The 25518-nt window shown below is 44.8% G+C and overlaps 1 long non-coding RNA gene across 8 annotated transcripts; it reads right to left on the reverse strand.

Annotated features, from left to right (window-relative positions):
- Positions 1–13799: 13799 nt before the first annotated feature.
- LOC124661375 lies at positions 13800–19491 on the reverse strand. 8 transcript variants are annotated; one of them, XR_006990157.1, is made up of 5 exons: positions 19392–19491; positions 18826–18983; positions 16820–18627; positions 15265–15451; positions 13800–14185 (listed from the first exon to the last, which is right to left on the reverse strand). It is a non-coding gene; the product is annotated as an uncharacterized LOC124661375 (long non-coding RNA). The 8 variants fall into 8 exon arrangements; XR_006990161.1 differs by lacking the exon at positions 19392–19491 and having other exon boundaries at positions 16820–16953; positions 17086–18627; positions 18826–19187; XR_006990160.1 differs by lacking the exon at positions 19392–19491 and having other exon boundaries at positions 13800–14155; positions 18826–19187.
- Between the last annotated feature and the right edge of the window lie 6027 nt (positions 19492–25518).

The raw sequence follows: 25518 nt of genomic DNA on the forward strand, positions 1-25518 counted from the left end.
ACTACAATACACCCCCTATACTTGTGGGTCATCAAGCCACTAGTCCATTGTGAAAGTCTGTCAGAAGTAAATGACAAGATCGAAAGATAAAACACCACATACTTCCTCATGAGCTATAAAACATTGACACAAATAAGAGATAATAACATTTGAATTGTTTAAAGGTAGCACATGAAGTATTTACTTGGAATGGCAGAAAAATACCACATAGTAGGTAGGTATGGTGGACAGAAATGGCATAGGTTTTGGCTCAAGGTTTTGGATGCACGAGAAGTATTTCCTCTCAGTACAAGGCTTTGGCTAGCAAGGTTGTTTGAAGCAAACACAAGTATGAACCGGTACATCAAAACTTACATAAGAACATATTGCAAGCATTATAAGACTCTACACTGTCTTCCTTGTTGTTCAAACACTTCACCAGAAAATATCTAGACTTAGAGAGACCAATCATGCAAACCAAATTTTAACAAGCTCTATGTAGTTCTTCATTAATAGGTGCAAAGTACATGATGCAAGAGCTTAAACATGATATATATGCCAAGTATCAAATTATTCAAGACATTATACCAATTACCACATGAAGCATTTTCTGTTTCCAACCATATAACAATGAACGAAGCAGTTACAACCTTCGCCATGAACATTAAAAGTAAAGCTAAGAACACCAGTGTTCATATGAACGAGCGGAGCGTGTCTCTCTCCCACACAAGCATGAATTTATTCAGAGAATGAAAATAACAAAACAAAAATAAAAGCACACGGACGCTCCAAGTAAAGTACATAAGATGTGACGGAATAAAAATATAGTTTCGGAGGTGACTCGATAAGTTGTCGATGAAGAAGGGGATGCCTTGGGCATCCCCAAGCTTAGATGCTTGAGTCTTCTTGAAATATGCAGGGATGAACCACGGGGGCATACCCAATCTTAGACTTTTCACTCTTCTTGATCATAGTATATCATCCTCCTCTCTTGACCCTTGAAAACTTCCTCCACACCAAACTCAAAACAAACTCATTAGAGGGTTAGTGCATAATCAAAAATTAATATATTCAGAGGTGACATAATCATTCTTAACACTTCTGGACATTGCACAAAGCTACTGAAAGTTAATGGAACAAAGAAATCCATCAAACATAGCAAAACAGGCAATGCGAAATAAAAGGCAGAATCTGTCAAAACAGAACGAGTCCGTAAAGACCAATTTTTCTGGGGCACTTAACTTGCTCAGATGAAAAAGCTCAAATTGAATGAAAGTTGCGTACATATCTGAGGATCACGCACGTAAATTGGCAGAATTTTCTGAGTTACCTACAGACGGGGCTGCTCAATTTCGTGAGAGTAAGAAATCTGTTTCTGCGCAGTAATCCAAATCTAGTATCAACCCTACTATCAAAGACTTTACTTGGCACAACAATGCAATAAAGTAAAGATAAGGAGAGGTTGCTACAGTAGTAACAACTTCCAAGACACAATAAAACAGTAGCAAAATAAAAACATGGGTTATCTCCCAAGAAGTGCTTTCTTTATAGCCATTAAGATGGGCTCAGTAATTTTAATGATGCTCTTGCAAGAAATAAGAGTTGAAGCAAAAGAGAGCATCAAAAAGTAAATTCAACACACATTTAAGTCTAACCCACTTCCTATGAAAAGGAATCTTGTACACAAATAAATTCATGAAGAACAAAGTGACAAGCATAAGAAGATAAAACACGAGTAACTTCAAGATTCTCAACATAAAGAGGGGAAGCTTAATATTATTAAGATGCATATAACCATGTTTCCCTTTCTCATAATAACTTTCAGTAGCATCATGAACAAACTCAACAATATAACTATCACATGAAACATTCTTATCATGAGCCACATGCATAAAATTATTACTCTCCACATAGGCATAATCAATTTTATTAGTAATAGTGGGAGTAAAACTACCATAACCATCATTGTAATCATCATAAATTGTAGGCATGGTATAATCATAATAACCTATATCCTCCATAGTAGGTGGCACCAAAATACCACTATCATTATAATCATCATAAATAGGAGGTAAAGTATCATCAAAGAAAATTTTCTCCTCAAAACTTGGGGGACTAAAAATATCATGCTCATCAAAATCAGCTTCCCCAAGTTTAGAATTTTCCATAGCATTAGAAACAATGGTGTTCAAAGCATTCATACTAATAACATTCCCATTAGCATGCATATAAAGTTCCATGGGTTTTTTAATTCTCTCTTCAAACACATCATGTCCTAATTCAAGATAAAGTTCATAAAGATCTCTCATTTTGTTGTTGTTTTCCATTAAGCCTTACTAGTGAAAACAAGAAACAAAAAGATATAATTGCAGAATCTAAAGGAGATACCTTCGAGCACTCACACACCGGCAACAGTGCTAGGAAATAGCTTAGTAGTCGGAGGATGTGCATACCTTTTACCTTACCTCCCCGGCAACGGCGCCAGAAAATAGCTTGATGTCTACGTGTGCTTCTATTCTTGTAGACAGTGTTGGGCCTCCAAGAGCAGAGGTTTGTAGAACAGCAGCAAGTTTCCCTTAAGTGAATCACCCAAGGTTTATCGAACTCCGGGAGGTAGAGGTCAAAGATATTCCTCTCAAGCAACCCTGCAATTAAGATACAAGAAGTCTCTTGTGTCCCCAACACACCTAATACACTTGTCAGATGTATAGGCGCACTAGTTCGGCGAAGAGATAGTGAAACGCAGGTGGTATAGATGAATATGAGTGGTAATAACAATCTGAAATAAATATGGCAGCAAGTAAACATGCGGTAGAACGAGTAAGTAAGCGGTGTTTGCAGTATTGGAAACAAGGCCTAGGGATCCTACTTTCACTAGTGGACACTCTCAACATTGCAATCATAATTGAATATAAATATAAGCACTTCATTATGCTATTCCGAATTACTCTCTGGCGGGATAACGAACACTAATTCACCGTGTAGGGCTGCAAAGCAAACCTTAAAGATGTATTCCCAAGTACTAATAAACACCCCACGCTGTCACTTTGAGCATTTATAGGAGGTACTAACACACCACAATTTCATAGAGACATCCAACTCAAATCATAACCCAGTGAACAAGTATTCTGTGAAATATAGCCTAAGAGACCCACACGGTGCACACACTGTCACCTTTACACACGTGGGACAAGGAGTTACCGGAGATCACATAAGTAAAATCCACTTGAATAACATAAGACATCTAGATTGCAAAGCTCACGATCACATAGATGAACACATAAGTACTACTCTCAAACATTCTCTTGTTGGATGACAAACACCATTCATTGTGTAGGGCTACAAGAGCTCCCTCAAGCCGGAGTAAACAAGCTCCACAACATCCGGAGTTCATATTCAAAGTAACCTCTAGAGCATAATAGACAAGAGTAACATCTACACATTCATATAGATCACATCATGGGAGAGAGAGATGAACCACATAGCTACCGGTAGAGCCCTCAGCCTCGGGGAGAACTACTCCCTCCTCATCATAGGAGACAGCAGCGGCGATGAAGATGGCGGTGGTGTCGATGGAGATGGCTTCCGGGGGCAATTCCCCGTCCCGGCGGCGTGCCGGAACAGAGACTTCTGTCCCCCGAATCTTGGCTTCGCGACGGCGGCGGCTCTGGAACTTTTCTCGTATCGTGGCTTCTTCCTTTAGGGTTTTCGCGACGGAGGCTTTATATAGGCGGAAGGGCAGCCTCGGGGGAGTCCTGGTGGAGCCACACCATAGGGGGGCGCCCCCCCTTGGCCGCGCCGCCTTGTGGGGTGGGGCCCCCAGGGCTCCCCTCTGGTGCCTCTCTGGCTCTCTGGAAGCTTCCGGGGAAAATAAGGTCCTGGGCATTGATTTCGTCCAATTCCGAGAAAATTTCCTTTGTAGGATTTCTGGAACCAAAAACAGCAGAAAACAGGAACTGGCACTTCGGCATCTTGTTAATAGGTTAGTTCCGGAAAATGCATCAAAACGATATAAAGTGCGAACAAAACATGTAGGTATTGTCATAAAACTAGCATGGAACATAAGAAATTATAGATACGTTCGAGACGTATCATGCCTCCATTGAATCTGGGACAGTGACAGAAAGTTCTAAGGTTGTGGATGTGCTGTTGCCACTAGGGATAAAACATCAATGCTTTGTTTAAGGATATTTGTGTTGATTACATTACGCACCATACTTAATGCAATTGTCTGTTGTTTGCAACTTAATACTGGAAGGGGTGCGGATGCTAACCTGAAGGTGGACTTTTTAGGCATAGATGCATGCTGGATAGCGGTCTATGTACTTTGTCGTAATGCCCTAATTAAATCTCATAGTAATTATCATGATATGTATGCATCTCTATTTGTCAATTGCCCAACTGTAATTTGTTCACCCAACATGGTATTTCTTATCGGAGAGACGCCACTAGTGAACTGTGGACCCCGGTCCATTCTTTTACATCTGAAATACAATCTACTGCAGTCTTTGTTCTCTGTTGTTTTCTACAAGCAAACATCATTCTCCACACCATACGTTTAATCATTTGTTTACAGCAAGCCGGTGAGATTGGCAACCTCACTGTTAAGTTGGGGCAAAGTACTGTGATTGTGTTGTGCAGGTTCCACGTTGGCGGTGGAATCCCTGGTGTTGCGCCGCACTACACTCCTCCGCCAACAACCTTCACGTGGCCTTCATCTCCTACTGGTTCGATAACCTTGGTTTCTTACTGAGGGAAAACTTGCTGTTGTACGCATCACACCTTCCTCTTGGGGTTCCCAACGGACTTGTGCTTCACGCGTTATCAAGCTCTTTTTCTGGCGCCGTTGCCGGGGAGATCAAGACACGCTGCAAGGGGAGTCTCTCACATCCAATCTCTTTACTTTGTTATTGTCTTGCTTTACTTTACTTTACTTTCTGTTTGTTTGCTTCTTTATATCAAAAATATAAAAAAATTAGTTACTTGCATTACTTTATTTACTGTCTTGTTTGCTTCTTATATCAAAAACACAAAAAAATTAGTTACTTGCATTTACTTTATTTACTTTTTGTTTATTTCATCATGTTTCATCCTAAGTTCACTCTGAAAGATATACCGGTAGGGCAAGGGTCTATCATTGGAAGAGATAATATAGAAGAATTTTTCACTCATGTTAGTATGGCTAAAGATTTTGAAGATAGATCCTTGGTAGAACTTGCTCCTAATTATGAAATTGCTACTACCTCTTTAGTGCACATGTTGGAAGCTAGATTTGTTAATCTTAATCCAATAATGCAACATATGTTTCTTACACTTGGTCATATGGAAAAAGGAGAGAAGAAAGATTTTATTTTAGAAACCCTTCTTAAAGAATTTGGTGATGTAGCTAGAGAGGCTAGGAAAGTTTTTATTCGACATAAGATGCTAGGCTTGTGTACCAATTTTGCAAATATCCTTGAAAGGAGGGAAAAGGATAGGCCAAAATATACTAATAAAACCAACTATGAGGGGGAGATGAAAATACCAATACCTCATAAACTCATGGGGATGCATGAAGCTCTAGAAAATAACTATGCTTGGCTTGTTCCTAAAAATTTGTTTGATGAGGATAGTAAGCCTAAGAGCAACGAAAGAGGAGTTACTTACATAGACAAGATACAATGCATTGTTGAGAAAACTCCCAACTCCCCTGGTAATAATGTTGATGCTTCATCCCTCGATAATACTTGATTCACACTTTCTGCGCCTAGCTGAAAGGCGTTAAAGAAAATCACTTCTTGGGAGATAACCCATGTATGTTTTTATTACTGTTTTGTTGAGTCTTGGAAGTTGTTACTACTGTAGCAACCTCTCCTTATCTTTACTTTATTGCATTGTTGTGCCAAGTAAAGTCTCTAATAGTCAAGTTGATGCTAGATTTGGATTGCTGCGCAGAAATATATTTCTACCTGTCACGAATTTGCGTAGATCTCTCTGTAGAAAAATCAAAAAAATCTGCCAATTTACGTGCGTGATCCTCAGATATGTACGCAACTTTCATTAGTTTTGAGCTTTTTCATCTGAGCCTGTTAAGTGCCTCTGAAAAATTCGTCTTTATGGACTGTTCTGTTTGCACAGATTCTGCCTTTTATCTCGCATTGCCTCTTTTGCTATGTTGCATGGATTTCTTTGTTCCATTAACTTTCAGTAGCTTTGTGCAATGTCCAGAAGTGTTAAGAATGATTATGTCACCTCTGAATATGTGAATTTTTGATTATGCACTAACCCTCTAATGAGTTTGTTTTGAGTTTGGTGTGGAGGAAGTTTTTAAGAGTCAAGAGAGGAGGATGATATAATATGATCAAGAAGAGTGAAAAGTCTAAGCTTGGGGATGCCCCCGTGGTTCATCCCTGCATATTTCAAGAAGACTCAAGCATCTAAGCTTGGGGATGCCCAATGCATCCCCTTCTTCATCGACAACTTATCAGGTCACCTCTAGTGAAACTATATTTTTATTCAGTCACATCTCATGTGCTTTACTTGGAGCGTCTGTTTGCTTTTATTTTTGTTTTTGTTTGAATGAACTCGGATCCTAGCATTCTTTGTGTGGGAGAAAGACACGCTCCGCTGTTTCATATGAACACTGGTGTTCTTAGCTTTACTTTTAATGTTCATGGCGAAGGTTGAAACTGCTTCGTTCATTGTTATATGGTTGGAAACAGAAAATGCTTCATGTGGTAATTGGTATATTGTCTTGAATAATTTGATACTTGGCAATTTTTGTGCTCAAATAGATCATGTTTAAGCTCTTGCATCATGTACTTTGCACCCATTAATGAAGAACTACTGTAGAGCTTGTTGAAATTTGGTTTGCATGATTGGTCTCTCTAAGGTCTAGATATTTTCTGGTGAAGTGTTTGAACAACAAGGAAGACAGTGTAGAGTCTTATAATGCTTGCAATATGTTCTTATGTAAGTTTTGCTGTACCGGTTCATACTTGTGTTTGCTTCAAACAACCTTGCTAGCCAAAGCCTTGTACTGAGAGGAAATACTTCTCGTGCATCCAAAACCTTGAGCCAAAACCTATGCCATTTGTGTCCACCATATCTACCTACTATGTGGTATTTCTCTGCCATTCCAAAGTAAATTACTTGAGTGCTACCTTTAAAATTTCATTCCTTGTCTTTGCAATACATAGCTCATGGGAAAATAGCCTTAAAAACTATTGTGATATTGAATATGTTGCTATGTATCTTATTTCTTATAAGTTGCTTGTTGAGCGGTAACCATGTTTTTGGGGACGCCATCAACTATTACACCTTTGTTGGATATCATGTGAGTTGCTATGCATGTTCATCTTGTCTGAAGTAAGGGCGATTTTCATGATCAAATGGTTTGAGTATGCATATTGTTAGAGAAGAACATTGGGCCGCCAACTAAAGCCATGAATCATGGTGGAAGTTTCAGTTTGGACACTAATCCTCAATCTATTATGAGAATATTATCTGCTGAATGCTTAAGCATTAAAAGAGGAGTCCATTATCTATTTTCTATGTTGTCCCGGTATGGATGTCCATGGTTGAGATCTATTAAAAACGAGAAATCAAATGCGATTTATCTCCTTGGACCTTTGTACAGGTGGCATAGAGGTACCCCTTTGTGACACTTGGTTGAAACGTATGTTATGCAATGATAATCCGTGTTAATCCAAGCTAATTAGGACAAGGTGCAGGCACTATTGGTATTCTATGCATGAGACTTGCAACTTATAAGATGTATTATGCATAACACAAATGAATTATACTACCGTTGACAAAATTGTTTCTATGTTTTCAAAATAAAAGCTCTAGCACAAAAATAGTAATCCATGCTTCCCTCTGCGAAGGGCCATTCTTTTACTTTATGTTGAGTCAGTTTACCTACTTATTTCTATCTTAGAAGCAAACACTTGTGTCAACTGTGTGCATTGATTCCTACATACTTGCTTATTTGCATTCATCATATTACTTTGTGTTGACAATTATCCATGAGATATACATGTTGAAGTTGAAAGCAAGCTGCTGAAACTTATATCTTCCTTTGTGTTGCTTCAAAACTTTCTACTAAGAATTTATTGCTTTATGAGTTAACTCCTATGCAAGTCTCACCGATGCTTGTCTTGAAAGTACTATTCATGAAAAGTCTTTGCTATATGATTCAGTTGTTTAATCATTGTCTTTACCATTGCTTCGAATCACTTCATTCACTTCATATGCTTTACAATAGTATTGATCAAGATTATGATAGCAGCATGTCACTTCAGAAATTATCCTTGTTATCGTTTACCTACTCGAGGGCGAGTACGAACTAAGCTTGGGGATGCTTGATACGTCTCAAACGTATCCATAATTTCTTATGTTCCATGCAACTTTTATGACAATACTCACATGTGTTATACATACTTTACATCATTTATATGCATTTTCCGGCACTAACCTATTAACGAGATGCCGAAGAGCCGATTCTTGTTTTCTGCTGTTTTTGGTTTCAGAGATCCTAAAAAGGAAATATTCTCGGAATTGGACGAAATCAACGCCCAGGGTCTTATTTTTCCACGGAGCTTCCAGAAGACCGAAGAGGATACGAGGTGGGGCCCGCGCCGCCCTATGGTGTGGGGCCCTCGTGCCTCCACCGACCCTGCCCTTCCGCCTACTTAAACTCTCCGTCGCGAAAACCCTAATACCGAGAGCCACGATACGGAAATACTTCCAGAGACACCGCCGCCGCCAATCCCATCTCGGGGGATTCAGGAGATCGCCTCCGGCACCCTGCCGGAGAGGGGAATCATCACCGGAGGGCTCTACATCACCATGCCCGCCTCCGGACTGATGCGTGAGTAGTTCATCCTTGGACTATGGGTCCATAACAGTAGCTAGATGGTTGTCTTCTCCTCATTGTGCTATCATGTTAGATCTTGTGAGCTGCCTATCATGATCAAGATCATCTATTTGTAATGCTACATGTTGTGTTTGTTGGTATCCGATGAATATTGAATACTATGTCAAGTTGATTATCAACCTATGATATATATGTTATTTATGTTCTTGCATTCTCTCCGTTGCTAGTAGAGGCTCTGGCCAAGTTGATACTTGTGACTCTAAGAGGGAGTATTTATTCTCGATAGTGGGTTCATGCCTCCATTGAATGCAGGACGGTGACGAGAAAGTTCTAAGGTTGTGGATGTCTTGTTGCCACTAGGGATAAAACATCAATGCTTTGTCTAAGGATATTTGTGTTGATTACATTACGCACCATACTTAATGCAATTGTCTGTTGTTTGCAACTTAATACTTGGAAGGGGTGCGGATGCTAACCTGAAGGTGGACTTTTTAGGCATAGATGCATGCTGGATAGCGGTCTATGTACTTTGTCTTAATGCCCTGATTAAATCTCATAGTAATTATCATGATATGTATGCATCTCTATTTGTCAATTGCCCAACTGTAATTTGTTCACCCAACATGCTATTTCTTATCGGAGAGACACCACTAGTGAACTGTGGACCCCGGTCCATTCTTTTACATCTGAAATACAATCTACTGCAATCTTTGTTCTCTGTTGTTTTCTACAAGCAAACATCATTCTCCACACCATACGTTTAATCATTTTTTTACAGCAAGCCGGTGAGATTGACAACCTCACTGTTAAGTTGGGGCAAAGTATCGTGATTGTGTTGTGCGGGTTCCACGTTGGCGCCGGAATCCCTGGTGTTGCGCCGCACTACACTCCTCCGCCAACAACCTTCACGTGGCCTTCATCTCCTACTGGTTCGATAACCTTGGTTTCTTACTGAGGGAAAACTTGCTGTTGTACGCATCACACCTTCCTCTTGGGGTTCCCAACGGACGTGTGCTTCACGCGTTATCAAGTACGTCCGCGCCGTCGTATGTTCCGGAAGTGATCTCTCCTTCGACATCCGCCTTCTACAACGACGGCCCCTCCGCCACTCCCGGGTGCGTGACGCCTAACTTGTCGCCCCACTACCAGGATGCGCTGCCGCATGTCGGCTTCAACCCAAACAACCTCTACTCCCCGGCGTACGAGCAGCGCGAGCCAGGACCCGGTCCGGACGGCGACCCTTTCACTGGCCGCAGGGGGCGCTCGAATTCGACGGCGCCGGTGCTGAGGAGGAGGACGGGGGTGAGGACGAGGAGGACGAGGAAGATGAGGGGGTGGAGGACGACGACGAGGACGAAGAGGGCGGCGAGGAAGAGGACGAGGAGGGTGCCGATGACGATGATCTCGTGGAGGTAGACGCGGACGGCGTGAGGACGAAGAAGAAGAAGAAGAAGAAGGCTTCGGGCACACGAGGCCCCAAGTGGACTGTTTTGGAGGATCAATGTTTGTGCGAGTCGTGGGCGACGGTGAGCTATGACTCCATCATCGGCGCCAACCAGAAGCACGGGAAGTATTGGGCGAGGATCAAGGCCGAGTTCGATGAGCGCAAGCTCATCAAGAGCGACTACAACAAAGTGACAATGAAGAGGAGCCAAAAGACAATGTAGACGCAGTGGGCCATCATCCAAGCGTCAGTGAACTCCTTCCATGGGTACCATCACGACATAGTGACCAGAGCCGACAGCGGCGCCGACGTCGCCCAACTGGTACGACTCTTTCTACCATAATCTGTAGCGCCTACAAAGTGTTCCATGAAATGATTCCGCTTCCTTTGGTTAGTTTGACAGGGCCATGGAGGTTTACCGGAGGAACTCGGATGGTAACAAGTCTTTCGCGCTGATGCATTGCTATAGCAAGCTCAAAGTGAACGAGAAATGGCAGTTGACGCGCCTGACGCTGTCCAAGGGGAAGGACGCCATTGATCTGGATGCGCCGCTGGCAACGTCGGCAGGGCGTCCTACCGGCAACAAGGCTGCCAAGGACGCCTTGGCCGACGCCGCGTCGTCTAAGAAGACGCAGGCGTCGATCACGAAATGCCTCGCCGACGTCTCCTCGACCTTTCTCTCCCGCCACAAAAAGGCCGAAGAAAGGTGGGCGGAGCTGCTCAAGAGGCAAGAGGAGAAGTTGGAGCTCAAGAAACGCAGGGATGACATGTCCCTGCTGAGAGCGTCGACAGAGGGAATGTCTCCCCGGACGCTGGCGGCGCACAAGTTCTTCAAAGGCCAGATCCTCGACGACATCGAAGCCAAAATGGCGGCGGCCGACGCTGCGGCCCAGGCAGCGGCAGCAACCGCGGAGCAAGAGCCGGCTGACGCGTCTTCGACTGCTACACCTGCGTCGGCCTATGTGACGGCGACGGAGCAGACGGAGCATGCACAGCACCGGGCAGATCGCGACGAGGTCATCGTGATCGACGGGTCTGCGTCGACTCAAGATACGTCGCCGTCGACCAACCCCTTCTTCTAATTTGGCATGCACCACCGGTCTGTAATATGATCGCGCGCCCAGTACTTTGTCGCCGCTACTCTGATCGCGACGATTCGGTGGGAACGATCTCTTTTGAATGCAATGATTTGAATTTCTGATTGGGGGCGGCGTTTGGGGGACGCGACTAGGGAGCGACGTCCTCCAAACGCGGCACGAACAAAACATGTCCCCCAAGCGCTCGATCCGGCGCTCTTTGGGGGACGGTTTGGGGGACGCGACTGAAGATGCTCTAACTATGTTGTCTTCGCGTTATGGTCATGGATTTGCGATTGCATGCGCAAGGATCCTAGGTTTGAGCGCTTCACTGACTATGATCATGCCCAAGCTAGAACTAGGGTTGTACATTCCAAGATATGCAAGTATGGGGCAAGCCACCTTGCACTCTTGAGCCAAAAAATGACCTCATATGAGATATGACCTTCGTGCATGGTCATTTCATGCCCTACACCTACATTTCATGCTCCTATACTAATATTTTTAATGTATTAAAATGTGTCACAGAAGCATGGGCAAGCAAAACAATTTGTTAGATATGGCATCCAACCAACAGTTTGCATGGTCATATCATGCAGTACTACCTTGGTGTTTTTTCATTTTTCAGCATTGCATGGTTACGTGATGCAAGAGAAATATATTATTTGTACTACAAACCCTAACTTTCAACACTACAATTACTCTCATTATTCCCAGTATAGCACTAGTGTATTAGATCCCGATATATACAAGGTTGATGCAAGCCACAGTATAAGCATGTATAAGAAGCACCTTTTCCCATTTGGTTCTTTCTCCATTAGGAATGGGTCGAAGATATGATTCTGGGAGGATAGATGGTTGGGTGTACAACCACTCTTCACGAACAATATTCATCCTTGTACAACATTGTTCGACATAAGGGAGATACCTTGCAGAAGGTGATAGAAACTTTTCCGCCCTCTATGTCATTCAGGCTTAATCTTATTGGTCCCCGACTTGCTACTTGGAATGAATTGCTAAATAGGTTAGCTTCAATCCACTTGGTTCAGGTGGCCGATGAATTCCGTTGGAACCTTACCAAGAATGGTATATTCTCAGTCAGCTCCATGTACAAAGCATTAATTATACCCAGTCAGCCGGTTGTTAATAATAAATCCGTCTGAAAGATGAAAATACCTCTAAAAACAAAGGTCTTTGCATGGTATCTTCGTCGGGGTGTGATTCTAACTAAAGATAACCTTGCAAAACGCAACTGGCAGGGCTGTACGAAATGTGTTTTCTGTCACGAAGAAGAGACAATAAAACATCTTTTCTTTAACTGTCGGGTTGCTAGGTCTATATGGTCAATCAAAACGCTTATCAGGGTGGACACGATTGTTGTCGTATGGTCGGTTTGACTATGTAGAAATGACAAGGTTTTTAATGATAAAAATTATTCTCTCATGCAGGTTGTTTACCGATGTACGGCTTTGCTCTTTTCATGGTTGCCACTTCAACGTTTGGAGGATCGCGACCTCTTTACGGAGGTGTCTACACGATTGGAGAATACGACTAAGAAATTTATTTTGCAACATGGGTGACTGCATAATCGGCGGATTGCGGCCAATGAAGCTTAGACGTGTTGGTTTTTTTTGTTTTCTTATATGAATACTTTGTTGGTTCTATTTGATACTCGTGCATACTAATTATGTAGAGGCTGAGTCTAATGCTTAAAACTTTTGAGTAATGAAGCGTCATTTATCGAAAAAATACGATGCCTTAACATGTATTAGATATTTTGTTTACGAATATAACATTAACAAAAAAGAGACGAAAACGTTGCATACAGTCTTCTTTAAGTTATTGTACCATATATTTTTTTTGGCCCATTTAAAGGTAGTCGAAAAAACAAATCTCTAGGAGTGATTTCTAAGGACATGGATTTTCTTTACATTGTACATATGACCGCATAATTACTACATGAGATAAATAAATAATTATGGCCAACAATACATAGTTTTCCATTATGTTTCCAAACATTTTTGTGCTTCAAATAAAATTAAACTATAATACAAATTTTAATTGTAATGAAAATATTGAGACAATCGGCCGGCAACTGGGCCGGCGGAGCCAGCCGCGTGCGACACTCTGTCCCAAGCGAGTGGTAAGTGGGCAGGGACGAGATTGAGCTCGATGACCTAGTGCTCGTTCGAGTGGGCCGCTTGTGAACACAGTGGGCTGCGCCTAGATCAAATCTTGACCTTTTTATTTATGGGCCGGCAATGACTCTTAGTTATCCGGAAGTTTTTGTAAACGCTACTATCACTCAATAAACTTATTGTTCTGTAAAAAAAAAAAAGTACAAACAATAGATCAGAGACAGTCAACGACATGCATTACGATAGAGTGGCACACACAAATAGCTGCAACAGTGTGGCACACACAAATTAAAACAGGTAGTTCAAACATAGTGGCACACAATATAATACGACTAAGTTCGAAACGTAGTTCAAACAGCAACACATTCAGACATCAACATCAACTGCAAAGACTTTAGACGACATCCTCCACATCCCTACTGCTTAGGGGCGTGCTTCTTCAGAAAGATCCCATATGCGGCATGCTTGGTCCTAACATGTGGAGCTGTCTTTCAGCTGCCAACACATGTGTACCTCGCATGCTGGTACATGCCCATGTAGTCTGAAGGCATCTCCTTACGTGAGCACCAAGGGCACTTGTAACACCCTGGACCAAGACTGTAAGAAATGGCTCCTTCTTGAGCTTCCTCAGTACGTGTCAGCTCTTCGGGTGAATATCTTCCTGATCAGAACGAACGCCATCCGAATCATCCTTCAGGGAAATCAATTCAAATGAAATAAGCCATTGCATAGTAAAAATGCAATGAGTTTGAATAGGAATGAAACCTGAACAATGCAAAATTATTTCAAGCTAAAATTACAAAATAAATATACTGATTATAAGTACCATCACTAATATTTTGCACTTGGTAGTCATGCAATGGTAATTAAATTCTTACTAGATGGCCGGGCGCGCTTCGCCGCGCGGCCTGCCTCACATTCTCACACGCCTCTACATATGTGATGAAAGTATGGACGGTTTCAGATTTCTCACATACCTTACATATGTGATGAAAGGATGGACGGTCTCAGATTTTGCCCATAACAGGGTAGAATGCATTCTTTTGCTGTCATCGTTGTGGTGTATTAGACACCATGGTTGGATACTTGGATGCAAGGTTGGGTTACACTGTTTCAGATCTGATCAGTGAGAAGCGGGCATAGAAAATTTGTATGGCCTGCTAATCAATAAGATGAGTATCACTAACATCCTAAGATTACTCACATTTCTGTTCTCACAAAAAAAATATTCTGACCAAAATTCAAACAATGACTAAAATTTCAATTACCAATTAGAGTCTATGAACAATCTCAGAAACTCACGTGCAAACAAATACGAAATATCAGTTCACCACTCAACTGTATTTGGCAAAACAAAGTTACTTAATCTCTGTAATGGCAGCGGATAGGGAAAGTTATAGGAAACCTCCAGTTGTACAATAATCAAAAGTCACCAGAACTGTGAATATTTGAAGGAATCGTGGGCTTCACAATTGACAGTTTCGCCCATAGTCCACACTGAAGCTTGTAATTTTCTCATCAAATTATCCACCTGTTTAGATATACATAACTTTTTTTGTGTGTGCCATTACATAGAGGTCGTTTTGCCACCCTTGTCTCCACTTGATCAAACTAATTCATAAAACGTCCCACATACCTAGACTCTATCATGAGGAGCACAACGTTAAAACATTACCCATGCCACATGGCAAAATAACTAAACCATGCTAGAGACTAATTAACTAAATAGAAAATGAAGACAATGAGGAAGGGAAACCAGGAAGAACAAACCTTCAGCTCTGAAGCCACATAGCCACTCTGAAACACAACAGCACCAACCGGCGATCCAGCCCCACCCAGTCACCCCGGCCATTAGGAAACAGCAAACCCCGGCCAAAATGGTAGGAGTGGCCGCCACCAAGAAGTAAATCACCACCCTCAATGAATGACTCCAGAACGTCACCCGCTGAGGCAAGACCTAAATCAAGACATAGACGGAGACAGTAGGTTCTGATTACCGAGAGGGATAATAACTTAATTGCTTCCATGAGTTGAATTAAGAATAAAATATTGGCTGTGCAAAAGGAAATAATGTACTCATGAGAGGTTGCCTAATTTCATGCCTCTTTCATATATTTCATCAACAAATACACGAAGCGCTCCAAAATACTATTTATGCAGGAAAGTAAATTTGGATTTTTAGTTCAATTCCCACAATCGTCGAGAAGTAGAATACAACTTATAGCAAACCTATCAAGATAAGCCAGTGTTGAGTGCCAAGAAACAATGGAGAAAATGTACTACTGTTATTGTAGGCTAACTCCAATATGCTTCAGAAAAAAAATGTCATACTCCAAGGGTGCTTCTACTCTTCTGTTCTTAGCAGGTATTCTCCTTAGCTGTGTAAAAACTATCATACAAATGCCTCCATAGGATACTGCTCCAAGGCATTGACAGTGCGGTGGAGGTGACAGTCTAATCTACCATCCCAGCTAATGGTTTAGTCCAGCAACCATTCTCCCACCTACAAACTGTAATCAATATGATATCTGAAAACTGAGTGCTAACAGTCTCAGAAATGGGCAACAACATATGTAGATATATATTCCATTTATTAGAAGTGTGCCTAGTAGAAGTAATATGTGAAAAGTCTTGCAGTTTGCTCTTTGAGCTGAAACTTTATTTTTCCTTGGAGACAGGCTAACGCATAATATTTGTATGGATCCTGTAGAAGATGCTAGTTCCCTTAAAAGTATATGTTTGATGGGTAAAAAAAATCATTTTCCTCATAATGCTCTCAAGATAACTCCATGACATAACTGACTTCAATATCAAGAGCTAGGAAGATAACAAATAGGCATGTTTTTAATGAACAAAACTATGCTATGATGAATTTGTAACTGATCTGCTTTGAATAACAAAGAACAAAAGGATGAAATGCCATGACATCTGAGATTCAAACAAGCACCTACTAAGATTCTTTCCCATGAAGAAAATTGATGGGTGGTTACATCAAGAATATTGTTTTTGTGCTTCAACAAATAACTCTAATTTTGGCGGCAATTCAAGGAAAGTGGAAGATCAAAGAAAAATGATTTACCAGATAAGAGTCTAATCTTATTAATTCAATATATATATTTCTTCCTACTTTGAAAGGTGACACATCTATAACCATGGGTTACTTAACAGGTCATCATGCATTGCAATGAACCTATCCACAATCCACACAATAAATTGAAACCTGAATCGCTCAAAACATCAATCGTATAGAAAATCAAATCTATTAAATTTTGTTCCAACTTCACACAGTAGAATGCGACAATAATATTATAGAGCACCTAAATACCTTCATCAGTAGAAGCGTCAAGACGAAATCTTCCCGGCCATATCTACCTTCTCAGATGTGCTTCTTGAATTTGTATGTTTAATATTTTCCGTCGGGCATTGCTACACATCACCAAGTACACAACCATTGTATATCTGCATTCAAGTAAAAAGTGAAATCCAATCAAGCAAACACAAATTATTGCAGTCATAACTGTTCACCGTGAGCGTCTGCAGTACAAGCAAATCAAAGGAAGAACCCAGACACGCACACACAGCAACACTGACCTTTTCCAGAACAACTGAAATGCACAGTCGAGACCATAATGATTAATGCAAAGACTATATCGATGCCCCAGCAATATTATTTTTAAATGCATTGGTAGACCAGAAATAAGCAATCGGCAGCAGCATTGCTGACCAGCCCAAGTCCGCTTCATACATGGCAGTCGCAAGTCTCCATGGATTCCAACCAATGCCGTTTCGGACAACGATCAGTTGCAGTTGCTACTGTAAATGAAACGCCAGCTGCAACACACACGACCAGCAAACACAACGGGGACCAAAAGCCAGTGCAGAGAGAATGGAAAATAAGCTCAGAGGAGCCACAGCTAACCCACTATACAGTTTAGAAGAATGATATGATTATTGTTCTTTTCTAAGAATAAATGGATGATTTGCAAGGGTGAAAACTAAAAGGAACCTGTAATGATTATTCCAATGGTTCTACAAATAGTTGTGTCCCTTGTGAACTCTTGATCCAACTTCATGAGTCATGACTGATGCTTGTTGTGTACTACAATATGAGGCAGAGAAAAGTATATTTTGTGTTCAAGAGGTAGGAAGATCCATTATTTCACTTAGCGTCTAACCCTAGTAATTGTTTGTATTCGTTTACCTGATAAGAAAAGGTTAAAAGTAAGAAATCCTCGGTAAAATTAAACCTCAGAGCAACACACCGCAAGAAGAGGACGTGGATCAAACAACACTCAGGGAACATCCAGGGAGCCTCAAGGTCATTTTAGTATTATATTTTCCCTTTTAGGATAGTGGCAGGTTAGTATCTTGACCTAATATACAGAAGGTCTCTCAGCCATAATTTTTCCCATGAACAAATTGATAGCCATAATATTATGTATATATTCAGATGGGCTCCCTAGTGTTGAACATAAATCGATACAGTAGCAGAAGTCCTTCGTTGTTTAGCGTAATGGATCACATTAATACAGAATTACCGATTATAAATCTAAGGGTATGTCATTTTTCTAATAAGAACATTACTGCAATAAGCAATAAAGTTTGTTATCTATAAAGATTATACAGAATAACCTGAAGGTTCTTGGTTGAGAAAATACCGTTTGATCTCCCAGTGCTAGAATCTAATTTCACCCAAGAAAACATGAGCTGAGAGCATTGCAATATTTTCTTGCATACCGGCCGGTATGTGCTTCAGGTGTAGCATTGCCATAAGAATATGTGGTCATGTGGTGCGTAAATATGATTAGCCTAGGCATCTAGTTCAACTAAAAAGCTTATGTTAAATTAAACACAGGGCTTAATGCTCTTGTGAATTTTTTCTACTCTACTTGACTAATTGATTAGATACCTGACCTGACCAGACATACTTTGTCGCTGGGGCTTCATATTGAGAGGTCGATTCCCTAAAAGGCTAAAACTATTCTTTAGTTTGCACATATGTCACCTTAGAGCATAGAGGCCACTGGAAATCAGGACAGCGTTAAGTTGTTGTGTAGTAACCTGATGAGATCAAGCCAATGCAAGAGCACTTGTGCAGAGCAAGCACGGCAACTTAACTCTGAATGTCCCCGACTGCAAGAAAACAAACACTTATCAACAATACTCACATCTATCAATGAATGTTTGAGGGATTAGGCTGTGGTACTAACTATCATGCAGCTTGCAAATATGATGGAAAACCGAGAAGAGCTATGCATATATGCCCTGGTCAGATGGTTAAATAATGGGAGCATCAAAACATTCTATAGAGAGGCAATGCATTATTTCTACCTCTCAACCAAAAGCTGGATAGTCCAGTGCACGGAAAGCTCAATCAGTGGCGCTGCATGGTTGAGGGTCCGGTATTGCAATTCATTGTCCAACTCTGTAGAACAGGTGGAGGCAGCCGATGAAGTAATGAATCGACGTGTATGCTTTTCTCACTTTTCCTAGATAAAAACAACACACACTGAGAGGCCAACATAAACGGGAGAAACATGGTTTCTCTGGTTGTCTAACACATATCAATTGGAGCCTTGGAGGAGGGTTCGGTATGCGCGATTTTCTGTCAAATCAAACTCGCCGCCACCAGATCGATGAAAAAGTCAGCGCTGCCCAACAGGCCAGAGCCGCTCGTCCCCCCCTGAACCTGCCTCGAGCAGCGCCTCCAAGCCCCCTCCCGACCCCGTGCCTCTTGCAGCGCCTCCCCCGCGCTGTCTCGCCCTCCTGCGCGACTCCTCCACGGCCTACGGTAGAATGGCGCCATGGCGGTCGGAAACCCTAGCGCGGAGCTCAGCAGGAAGATGATTCGAGATAGGGAGGGTGGGTGCCCGTGACCAAACGACCAGAACGTGCACCTGGTTCCAGCCGGCGTCTCCTAGAAGCTCCATCCCGCGCCTTGATCTTGCGCCGCGCCGCCACCTCCGGAGGCGAGCTCCGGCGCGCTCCTCCTGGTGCCGCTGTCCGCCATCGAGGCAGCACGCACAGCCCCGCAGAGGACCAGATCAAGAGACAGGGAGCCTGCATCCGGGCCTGTTGGGGAGACTGCAGCGGAGGCAGGGGATAATGGAGGGAGGACGCTTAGATCATCTAACAGGCCCCGTATTTTTTCGGCACTAAAAACGTGAGTAAAGGCTCTGTATTCACTTTTCGTCGGTCGAAAATTCGGACGAGCTAGCAAAACCCGTATCCTCACCTCGTATAATATTCTGTTTTACGGGGGTGGGGATACAGGTTCTGCTACCTCGTCCGAGTTTTCGACCCCTCAAAACAGGGTTTTAGACAACAATTTGCACAACAATTTCAGATCAAACATAGCACATCCAAAATATGTGATGCATAATTCATAGTTTTTAACATCACAACGCGATCATAGGCAATGTTCAAGCCACGGAAGTTCCCAAATGTGATCAACCATCAACGAGTCCATCGCCAGCGGTGCCACCACTCGCCGGAGACTCACCTTAAGCACTTGCAGCAGGAGCTTCACGCGCAGCCTTCTTCCTCGCTATGATGTCCGCCTTGGTCTCCTTCCACCACGCCAGCTGATCCTCGTCCATGCCATCGGTGCGCATCATCATGATATCCCTCTCCTCGGCCAAGAGCTCCTTCATGGCCTTGGCTTCTTTGAGTGCGATCATCTTCAAGTCAAGCTCGGTCTTCAACTTGGCATCTTTCCGCCTTGTTTCCACCTTGGCAAGCTTGACCTCCTTCTTCTTCTCGGTGATGAGGAGCTTGGTATCCAATGTCTTCATCGTCAATGCCTCCTTGGACTTCATGAGTTGATCCAACTTCTCCCGGAAGCTAGCTGCTTCGCCTTCTACTTTGACCATCTCCTTGGCTTTCTTGTTGCCCTCGGGCTTGCCGGCGTTTCTCGCACTTAATTCCTCCGCTTCATCATTCATGGTGAGCAGTGCCTCCTTCTTGCACTTTGATTTGTTGTCCCTCAACTTCCACTTAGGAAGATGTTGAAGAACGGAAAAGCAATGTTGAAATTGAAATTCCTTGTTCTTGGAGCCGACCATGTCCTTGTACCGGGCTTGAGCATACTTGGGCTGCACAACAACATTATGTGATGTTTGCACATGATCAACACATATGGATAGCAACAAACAATGAAAACTTACATAGTCTTCCGGCACGCATCCACTAGGGGGTTGTCGGCCACTTGATCCATGGCAGCACACCAACGAGAACAAGCTGGTTTGATGATGTTCCATCGGCCTTCAAGGGAGCGGTAGGATCTGTCGGCCATGCTCTTGGTGCGAGGCTTTAGCTGGTGGTAGAGATCCTCAATGCGCTGCCAATAGCGCTTGCCGCCTTGGTCCACTCCGGTGCACGCATCCATCCCCACCTTGCTCCAAGCAGGGACCAAGATGGCGTCTTCGATCTCGCTGTACGCCGTGCGTGGCTTCGGCGTCGACGAAGAACCGGCGGCAGCCGGATCAACCTCAACCACCTCCTCCTCGTCACCCTCATTCTCCTCCTCGTCATCAATCTCTTCGACGTTGCACTCCCCATTGAATGCATCGATGCCGATGTCCAAATTCACCGCGGACTCATTGAGCATGTCCATGTACGATGTTGTGGACTCAACATCGAACACCTTGTCTACGTCCATGGTGGGTGGCGGCGGCGCGGGCGGCGCATCGGACGGAATGGAGGGAGGAGGGGTCGTGGCCTTGGAGGACGGTGGAGGCGCGAGGCCGATGCGGCTGATTGCCTTTGTGAGGATGATGCTACAAGAGGTGGGGGCGGTGCTACCGCGGTGGCCGTCTGGCCGGTGTTGCTACCAATGGTACTGATGCCAGGGGTAAGCCGGAGGTCGGAGGTGGTGGCTCGAAATCGAGCTGCACGACGAGTTTCACCGCCGCCGCCAGACCGGCGAGGGGAAGCGAGGGGGCGGCCGCTCCAGACCGGCGATGGGTCAAGATCAGGAACTCCCCCGAGCTCGAACTGCTCTGCGCTACGCTCCACGAGGGGCGGAGGTCAGGCGCGATGCGGCGACGAAATCCGGGGAGCAGGGGTCACGCAGGCGGGTGGGTGGGCGGGGAAGGGCCGCGCCTGCGGATGGAGGAGCGACGGAATCCGGCGATCATTTGGGCGCGGGGGCAGAAGTCAGGTGCAATGCGGCGACGAAGGGCGCGTCCACCTCCTGCCGCACCCCGATGATTGGCCGCTGCATCACTGGAGCTTGGATGCGAGCTGCTCGGTCACGCCTTCCGATTCATGCCCAAACTCCCGAGAGCCTCCCGTCTCGGCGGGTTGCAGCGATTGGGGTGTGGGTGGCCATCTCCAAATCGGGATCGCGAGAAGTAGCAGATGCCTCGCGCGGAGCAGTGTCCATGCCGTCGTTGTCTTGCAACTAGGTGTTGAGGCTGTCGGCCATCAGGTACTGCTTCGCGGGGTAGCTGGAACCGCTTCGTCGGTGCTGTGCAAGGTGTGGTGGCCGCGTCGCTTTGGGCTACGACCAGGAGTAGCGCTGCCTGCGGTAGCCCAGGCGACTCCAGCACAAGCACAGACAAATCCAGATTTTCAGTCTCGCGTTTGCTCTTGTCTGCTACTAGAGTAGACGATGGCGTGGAGTGGGGAATTATTTGGGTTCTTTTGCTCTCTGATTTTTTAGTTCTAGTTTTTGAACTGCTGCTGGAGCGTTCCCCTGAATTAATTACAATAGTTCATTAGTTCAACTGTGCCTAATCACCCTTGACACAGTACATGAATTGATTTTTGCTACTCCTACTTTTTTGCGAGAGATTGTTTGATACTTCAAACATAGTAGTTCACAGAGTTGGTCGTAACTTGTAATTTGTAGCTTAACAAGTCGCCAGCAGCCCACTGTTAGGTGTGGCGCCACATAGATCAGCTACGGATTATAAGACTGTAAATAGGAGTACCTTTTTTAGAGATTATTATTTGCTGGCTAATAATTACCAGGCGAATCTAGTTATATTTAGTGAAATGGAAGGGACGAAGTAGTACTACGTTGCTAGCTGTAAGAAATCGATGGCAAAAAGTTCCGATGACAAACACATATAGCGACAAGACGTAAGAGCATCTGTCTTTTTTTATTATTTCCATGAAGTGGGTCCCACGCGCATGCATTCTGTAGCAGGATGAAAAGTTCAATGCAACCGTGTAATCGCCGTTAGTGGACAAGGTGAGATGGGCAACATCCAACGGTGCTGGAGGAAATCCAACGATGATAACCGGGTGCTCACGTATCCCCTGATCATCCAATCCACTCTCAACATAAACTTGTAAACAATGGTAAAACTCAAAAAACAATTCTACAGATCATGTTTTGATTCAGTGTATGCACTTCTATTCAGTATGGCACGAGAACAACACGAAAGAACATGGTTGAACCCTAAAACCTAATGTTAGCCATGATATAGACAAGCAACTGCTGCCTCATGTTGTGGGTATACTTTATGGGTATGTCAACAACGTGGTCTAGATCCGGCAAGCCCGGGTGGCTCACAGATGGTGATGGTGGCATATAGCCCATCGGGCGGCCCAGTTGCTGTTGATAGAAGATGGATGATGCCCAGCCCAGGAACAGGAGCCGGATCTCAACTGACCTATGCAGGAGTCGGATCCGTGAAGGCCCATGAAGTATCTGGATCCACTACGGCGAGTAAGGAAAGGTGGATCCTTGACGTGCACGGCAATGTAATATTCCGTAGTTAGGCATCTTGTATTCCGGCTAGGACTCTCCGTGTAAACCCTAGATCCGAGCGCCTTTATAAGCCGGATCCTGGGAGCCCTAGAGGACAACCACAACTCATTGTAACAACGCGAAAGTGCCCAGATAATACCAGACAAGCAGTAGTAGGCCATGTCATCGTGCAGGTGTTCCGAAGCTGGGTAACTCGCGTACCACCATCCCGAGGACACTCCGCCTAATGGCCCCTACTTCTTCTCCCCCTCGCGAGGATCCCTCCTCCGAGGCACCGTCGAATAGGAAACGACAGTTGGCGCCCACCGTGGGGCCAGCGGCATCTGGAGGCCGGAACCGGGAGGGTTCCGCCATGGGAAGCTACGACGAATCCATCGCTATGGGGCGTGTTCTTTACGCCGGGAACTTTCTGACCGTCCCTCAGGACGAGTACTAGATTCCGGCTAAAATCGACCCCATCAAGCTCTTCATCGTCCCAGTCCGCGACATCCACATCTTCATCGGCGAGACCGTCGATTCTGACGGAAACGCCCTGGTAAGTCATGCTGACGCGACCGCCGCTGAGCAGGATGCAGTCGCGAAGATCCGATCTGAGATGCAGGAGCTTCCTAAAGAAGATTCCGCCTTAGATCTGGAAAATTCAAAGCCCACCCAATCCGCTCCTGAGCAGGAAATTATGGTGGAAGACCAATGCAGATCCGTCTGAGTCTCCCAGGTGTTAGAGAAGCAAAGGTGTCACTTCGTGCACTTCCTCTCCCATACCGCAGGAACCGCCCCTCTTCAGGACGGAGCTGGACCCATGCAGGTTGAGGCACCCGGAGATAACGATGCTCCGGATCAGCAGGAGGCTGTCGGAGACAGCGACGCTCCGGGTCAGCAAGAGGAGGCCGGAGACAAAGAAGAATCAATCTTGGGCAACCTGAGCCCAACATCTGACGACGCTTCCTCCATGGACACTGAAGAGTACAATCGTGCGCTGAAGGAGCTGGAAGGCGAGGGACAGTCTGAAGCGGAATCCGCCCAGCCTAAGGAGGTCCTTGCGACCATAACTGGACTGGAGCAGGACGAGGAAGATGAAACTACCCCGTCCGATCCCGGACTCCCAGGACCATCCAACGCACAGACTCCGCCTTCGCGTCCAAGACGTCGCGCGCTGCCGGATCTTGCGGGAGTACGTACCTCCGAGCACGAGGAATACTTAACCCCAGAGGAGCTCGTCGAGCAAGCAGGTATAGGTGCTATAGCGCACTCGGAAGTCCTCAACAAGCCGATAACTCCGGACGAAGCCGTAGATCCGGAAGCTCTAGAAGCAATAAGGAAGGAGATGCTGGCTACCGCCAAGAAAATTTCCAACACCGCAATGGCGATGCTGGAGGAAAGGCAAGAGGCTGCAGAAGTGATGGAAGGTTTCCTTAAAAGAGAGCGCGAAGCTGTAGACTCCTTGCAGAAGGCCAAAAAACACCGAGAACATTGGGAATCTATGATGGGCGATGCCCACAAGGAAGCAGACAGGATCCGACGGGAAGCTGTTACCCCCCGCAAGATCAACTTTGCAACCCCCACTGATCAGCAGTCGCTCACAACTCCAAAGGAAAACATGAAGAAGGCTGCGGAAATTTTGACCAAGAAAGATGAGAAAATCGACATCAACCACCTCCGTACGCTCGTCGCCTCAGCAATGAAGCAACAGAGCAAGGCAGATACCTCGCGCAGGCTGGAATCCAACCCGGAACACTGTGTGTCCACCGCGCAAAAGGACACCCCCGGAAGACAACATCGTGATGATGAATCGCGCACCGGATCCACGGAGCGCAGAAGAAGGACCAGAGAACACCCAAACCCAATCCCGGTGCCCCCGGAAACACCTCTGATGGACCCAAAGAAGGGAAAGGGCCCGATGTACACTGGCAGGGATAAGTACCGGAACCCATCACCTCCACCCCAGATCCCGCGTCCTCCTCCGCGACCTCATCGCCGTAGTCCAGCCGGAAACACCAGATCCCATGGGCCTGGTGGAATCAATATCCGCGACAATGTGCCGCCTCCGAGGAACAGGAACACGGAGCGCACGCCAGAACCCCGCCGGAGCCGGAACGACGAACGCGAGCCCGCCCCGCAGAAGCCGGAACGACGGAGGCGACCGTCACCAAGGAGAAGGTAGCCACCGAAGCCGGAGTCAACCGCAGGAAGGACACAGGGAATCTGAAGGCGGAAGCAAAAGATCCCACAGGCCCCCTCGCAGATCTCCCTCCCCACCACCCAGTGGTGGAGGTGGAGGCGGAGACGGAGGCTGGAGATCCCGC

Source organism: Lolium rigidum, chromosome 6, assembly GCF_022539505.1.
Source record: "Lolium rigidum isolate FL_2022 chromosome 6, APGP_CSIRO_Lrig_0.1, whole genome shotgun sequence".
Lineage (NCBI taxonomy): Eukaryota > Viridiplantae > Streptophyta > Magnoliopsida > Poales > Poaceae > Lolium > Lolium rigidum.